We start from the raw sequence: 6,358 nt of genomic DNA, 5'->3' as shown, positions 1-6,358 counted from the left end.
TACTAATGTACTTTCTCCTGCACCTGTGTGCCTGGCACAGTAAACATTTAGCAACTATTGGCTAAATAAATGAATGAGTGAAAGCTCTCCCTCTCCTTCAGTTTCCTCTACACAAAGCACCTATTCCTCTTACCATGACCAGAATTGCTATGTATGGTTGGGCAGGTTGTGTACTGCACAAGAGCCCCTGGTGGAAGGAGCATGTTGGGGCTGAAATCTAGCCTGCTCTCCACTTTGTAAGCCAGCCCAGAGGAGAGGGCACTTTATTGTATTAACAGTAAGGTACTCCAGGACTGGTAGCCGTGCTATGACAGCCCAAATTCTGACTTTTCTCGTCTGATAGGGTACATGCCCTGTTTATTTTCCATTTTCCCAAAGAGTGGAGTAGAGGATCTTCTTTGGGTCCTGGACACCATATTCCAAAGAGCACGGTGACTATTTCGAGAAACTCATTAGTCCTAAAGTGCTTGTGGGAGCTCCTAGGTTTTAATGTGCCTCCCCTCTTTAGTAATAGGTTGGCCATTCTAATAGCAATCTTCTGGAAATTCAGTTCAGTTCAGTTCAGTCGCTCAGTCGTGTCCGACTCTCCGCGACCCCATGAATCACCGCACGCCAGGCCTCCCTGTCCATCACCAATTATAGCCTAATATAACAAGAACTGCCAAAATGGGAGTCAGGAGACCCAAGTTCAAGTGTGAGCCCTGACATTAATCAGCGCTTGGGCAGGCAACGACCTTCTCTGGCCTTCAAGTTTCCTCACCTATAAAACTGGAGGTTCTCACACGGTGCCCTGCAGAGTGTAGGGGTGTTGAGGTGACACCCCGGGCTCTCTGTGGTGAGTAGGGAGGTGAGACTGGGTGGGTGGGAAGCTTCAGCCAGAAGTTCTGCTTTTGTCTACTTTACATGTAGGACTTTTTAAAAAATTAATTTTTAACTTTGCAGGAAATCTACTAATATATCCTTCTTGTAAGGAATTAGAATACTGCAGACACAATTCAGGCGCCTTTGGTACCCATCCTCTCTCATCCCTGTATATGTTGGAAATTCATTTAAGATTTCCATTTGACCACAGAGATCCTGGCTCAAACAAGGTAGGGGACCACTGGTCTGATTAGTCTCCAAGACCCTAAAAACACAAAAAAAGAGGGATTTCAGAGAAAGGGGCAAGCCACCACTGTTTCCACAAGGTTGAATGGAAACCCTTGCAATGGTTTACTGAAATGAGCGTTGCTCTGGGTGCTGTAATTTGGGGGTGGTGTCACTGCTGTGAGCTGGCAGTGTACCCAGGAGAGGGCTCATGGGCAGGGGGACATGCATTTACAAATTGGAATGGGAAGGCTTGTGTACATGTCCCGAAGCGGCCCTCATTGCCATAGGGAGGGAAGATGAGGTGGCATTAGTATTGCTTCTTTTTCGCCTGACTTTAGAGAAACAGCAAGTGTACCTAGCATTTGTTGTGTACTTGCTGAATGCTGGGTGCTCTGAGCCTGGTCTTGGGTAACCCTCAGAGTAACCCTGGGAGGTGATGGCCCTGCCAGCATGCTTGTTTTAGAGGTGAGGACACTGAGGCCAAAAGAGATTAGGAAATGCCTAGAAGCACATCACTGGTAAGCAAAGGGTAGAGATTTGAGCCCTGGGTCAGATGTGCATACCCCATTGGCAATCCTCCCACACACTCCCTGCCACCACTTTAGCTCCCTCCCACCTGTATGAATGTCGGCTGGTGGGTGCGAGGAGAATAAAGCTGGCTGGACACTGTAGTTTGTCTAAGATTTGTCCCCCAACTTTCCACTCCCTCAAATTCCAGGACCACAGGGAGAATGCTCACTTCCCTAGAGCCCCCCTTGCTCAAGTTAACAAGCAGTCAGGGAAGATGCCAGGTGGACTGGGATAGAGAGGACAGGGGAGAGTCAGTTTGTGCTCCTTATGAAAGGAGATGGGAGTCTCAGGCTAGGTATATACCCAGAGTGAAGTCGCTCAGTCGTGTCCGACTCTTTGCGACCCCATGGACTCTAGCCCACCAGGCTCCTCCCTCCATGGGATTCTCCAAGCAAGAGTACTGGAGTGGGTTGCCATCACCCCAGTGTTCATTGCAGCACTGCTTAACAATAGACGGGACATGGAAGCAGCCTAACTGTCCATCAGCAGAGGAATGGATAGAGAAGACGTGGTACATATATACAATGGAATATCACTCATCCCAGAAAAAGAATGAAATTGTGCCCCTTGCAGAGAAGTGGGTGGACCTAGGAGGGGGAAATGGCAACCCACTCCAGTGTTCTTGCCTGGAGAATCCCAGGGACGGGAGAGCCTGGTGGGCTTCCGTCTATGGGGTCACACAGAGTCGGACACGACTGAAGTGACTTAGCAGCAGCAGCAGCAGCAGCAGCAGCAGAGACTGTCAGCCAGAGCAAAGTAAGAAAAACAAATACTGTGTATTAACACTTGTATGTGGAATCTAGAAAAGTGAAACAGATGAACCTGTTGGTAAAGCAGAAGTAGAGACACAGACATAGAGAACACATGTATGGACACCAAGGAGGGTCAGAAGGGGTGGGATGAAAGGGAGCTTGGGAATGACATGTATACACTGTTCTGTTCTGTTCAGTCGCTCAGTTGTGTCCGACTCTTTGCGACCCCATGGACTGTAGCCTACCAGGCTTCTCCATCCATGGGATTCTCCAGGCAAGAATACTGGAGTGGGTTACCATTTCCTTCTCCAGGGGATCCTCCCGACCCAGGGATCGAACCCGGGTCTCCCGCATTGGAGGCAGACGTGTTAACCTCTGAGCCACCTATGGATAAAACAGGTAACTAATGAGAACCTACTGTATAGCACAGGGAGCTCTATTCAATGCTCTGCGGTGACAAAGAGGGAGTATATGTATATATGTTTATGAATAGCTGATTTACTTTGCCATACAGCAGAAACAAACCCCGTGTTGTAAAGCAACTAAACTCCAATTAAAAAAAAAGTTATATGAAAAGAAAAAAGGATTTTTTTCATGTGTTTGTTCAGTTCAGTTCAGTTCAGTTCAGTTCATTCCCTCAGTCATGTCCAACTCTGCAACCCCATGAATCACAGCACGCCAGGCCTCCCTGTCCATCACCAACTCCCGGAGTTCACTCAAACTCATGTCCATCGAGCCGGTGATGCCATCCAGCCATCTCATTCTCTGTCGTACCCGTCTCCTCCCGACCCCAATCCTTCCCAGCATGAGTCTTTTCCAGTGAGTCAACTCGTCGCATGAGGTGGCCAAAGTATTGGAGTTTCAGCTTTAGCATCAGTCCTTCCAATGAACACCCAGCATTGATCTCCTTTAGAATGGACTGGTTGGATCTCCTTGCAGTCCAAGGGACTCTCAAGAGTCTTCTCCAGCACCACAGTTCAAAAGCATCAATTCTTCACATCCATACACGACCACGGGAAAAACCATAGCCTTGACTAGACGGACCTTGGTTGGCAAAGTAATGTCTCTGCTTTTTAATATACTATCTAGGTTGGTCATAACTTTCCTTCCAAGGAGTCAGCGTTTTAAATTCATGGCTGCAATCAGCATCCACAGTGATTTTGGAGCCCAAAAAAATAAAATCTGACACTGTTTCCACTGTTTCCCCATCTATTTCCCATGAAGTGATGGGACCAGATGCCATGATCTTTGTTTTCTGAATGTTGAGCTTCAAGCCAACCTTTTCACTCTCCTCTTTCACTTTCATCAAGAGGCTTTTGAGTTCCTCTTCACTTTCTGCCATAAGGGTGGTGTCACCTGCATATCTGAGGTTATTGATATTTCTCCCAGCAATCTTGATTCCAGCTTGTGCTTCTTCCAGCCCAGCATTCCTCATGATGTACTCTGCATATAAGTTAAATAAGCAGGGTGACAATATACAGCCTTGGCGTATTCCTTTTCCTATTTGGAACCAATCTGTTGTTCCATGTACGGTTCTGACTGTTGCTTCCTGACCTGCATACAGGTTTCTCAAGAGGCAGGTCAGGTGGTCTGGTATTCCCAAGATAATCACAATAACATGATCACTGACCTAGAGCCAGACATCTTAGAATGTGAAGTCAAGTGGGCCTTAGAAAGCATCACTACGAACAAAGCTAGTGGAGGTGATGGAATTCCAGTTGAGCTATTTCAAATCCTGAAAGATGATGCTGTGAAAGTGCTGCACTCAATATGCCAGCAAATTTGGAAAACTCAGCAGTGGCCACAGGACTGGAAAAGGTCAGTCTTCATTCCAATCCCAAAGAAAGGCAATGCCAAAGAATGCTCAAACTACCGCACAATTGCACTCATCTCCCATGCTAGTAAAGTCATGCTCAAAATTCTCCAAGCCAGGCTTCAGCAATATGTGAACCGTGAACTCCCAGATGTTCAAGCAGGTTTTAGAAAAGGCAGAGGCACCAGAGATCAAATTGCCAACAGAGATGTGTTTGTTAGCCATCTGTATGTCTTCTTTGGAGAAATGTCTGTTTAGTTCTTTGGCCCATTTTTTGATTGGGGCATTTATTTTTCTGGAATTGAGCTGAAGGAGCTGTTTGTATATTTTGGAGATTAATTCTTTGTCAATTGTTTCATTTGCTATTATTTTCTCCCATTCTGAAGGCTGTCTTTTCACCTTGCTTATAGTTTCCTTTGCTGTGCAGAAGCTTTTAATTTTAATTAGGTCCCATGGCTAACAAACACATGAAAAAATGCTCAACATCCCTCATAATCAGAGAAATGCAAATCAAAACCACAATGAGATACCATTTCACACCAGTCAGAATGGCTGCTATCCGAAAGTCTAGATGCAATAAATGCTGCAGATGAATGGATAAGAAAGCTTTGGTACATATACACAATGGAGTATTTCTCAGCCATCAAAAAGAATGCATTTGATTCAGTTTTAATGAGGTGGATGAAATTGGAGCCAATTATACAGAGTGAAGTAAGCCAGAAAGAAGAACATCAATACCGTATATTAACGCATATATATGGAATTTAGAAAAATGGTAACCTGAACCCTGTATAAGAGACTGCAAAAGAGACATAGGCATTGAGAACAGTCTTTGGGACTCTGTGGGAGAGGGTGAAGGTCTAATGACTGGAGAGAATGGAATTATAGCATGTATATTATCATAAGTGACCAGTCCAGGTTCGACGCATAAATTTTCCTCTGTTCAAAAAAAAAAAAAAAATGCTGGAGAGGGTGTGGAGAGAAGGGAACCCTCTTACACTGTCGGTGGGAATGCAAACTAGTACAGCCATTATGGAGAACAGTGTGGAGATTCCTTAAAAAACTGGAAATAGAACTGCCATCTGATCCAGCAATTGCACTCCTGGGCATACACACCGAGGAAACCAGAATTGAAAGAGACACATGTACTCCAATGTTCATTGCAGCACTGTTTATAATAGTGAGGACATGGAAGCAACCTAGATGTCCGTCTGCAGACAAATGGATAAGAAAGCTTTGGTACATATACACAATGGAGTATTACTCAGCCATTAAAAAGAATGCATTTGAATCAGTTCTAATGAGGTGGATGAAACTGGAGCCTATTATACAGAGTGAAGTAAGCCAGAAAGAAAAACACCAATACAGTATACTAACGCATATATATGGAATTTAGAAAGATGGTAATGATAACCCTGTATACGAGACAGCAAAAGAGACACAGATGTATAGAACAGTCTTTTGGACTCTGTGGGAGAGGGTGAGGGTGGCATGATTTGGGAGAATGGCATTGAAACGTGTATATTATCATATGTGAAATGAATCACCAGTCCAGGTTCAACGCATGATACAGGATGCTCGGGCCTGGTGCGTGGGGATGACCCAGAGGGAGGATAAGGGGAGGAGGGAGGTGGGAGGGGGGTTCGGGAGGGGGAACTCATGTGCACCCGTGGCGGATTCATGTCAATGTATGGCAAAACCAACCAATATAATATTGTAAAATAATTAGCCTCCAATAAAAAATAAAAAAAAAGAAAAAAGGAAACGGGAGACTAGTGAGCAGCTGCTGAGCCTTGAAGCCCATCACACACGGGCATCCACCTGGTGAGAGGCTGGGCAAAACTGCTGCCCTGGCACCCAGGCCTGCGTGAAGGAAAATGTGAATCAGTTCTGCTTTCCGCAGAAGGAGGCTTTTCAGTATGCACGCCTGGTCTCTTCCGCCTTCAGCCCGAAAGCTGATTTTATTTTTGCATTTTATGAGCTTGAGAGAAGGAATTCATTTCCTTGGTATAATATGACCCTCTGGAGAAAGTCTTGTCCAAATATATTTTGCTCACAGGTTCTGTCCTGGAAGATGGGCTGTACTGAAATGAAATGGAAAAAAATGATTACAGTCTGATTTATAGGTAAAGTG

Source organism: Moschus berezovskii, chromosome 8, assembly GCF_049115385.1.
Source record: "Moschus berezovskii isolate FMDL1 chromosome 8, NW_MosBer_1.0, whole genome shotgun sequence".
NCBI lineage: Eukaryota > Metazoa > Chordata > Mammalia > Artiodactyla > Moschidae > Moschus > Moschus berezovskii.
The sequence above is the reverse complement of the archived record's forward strand: the minus strand, read 5'-3'. Positions refer to the sequence as shown.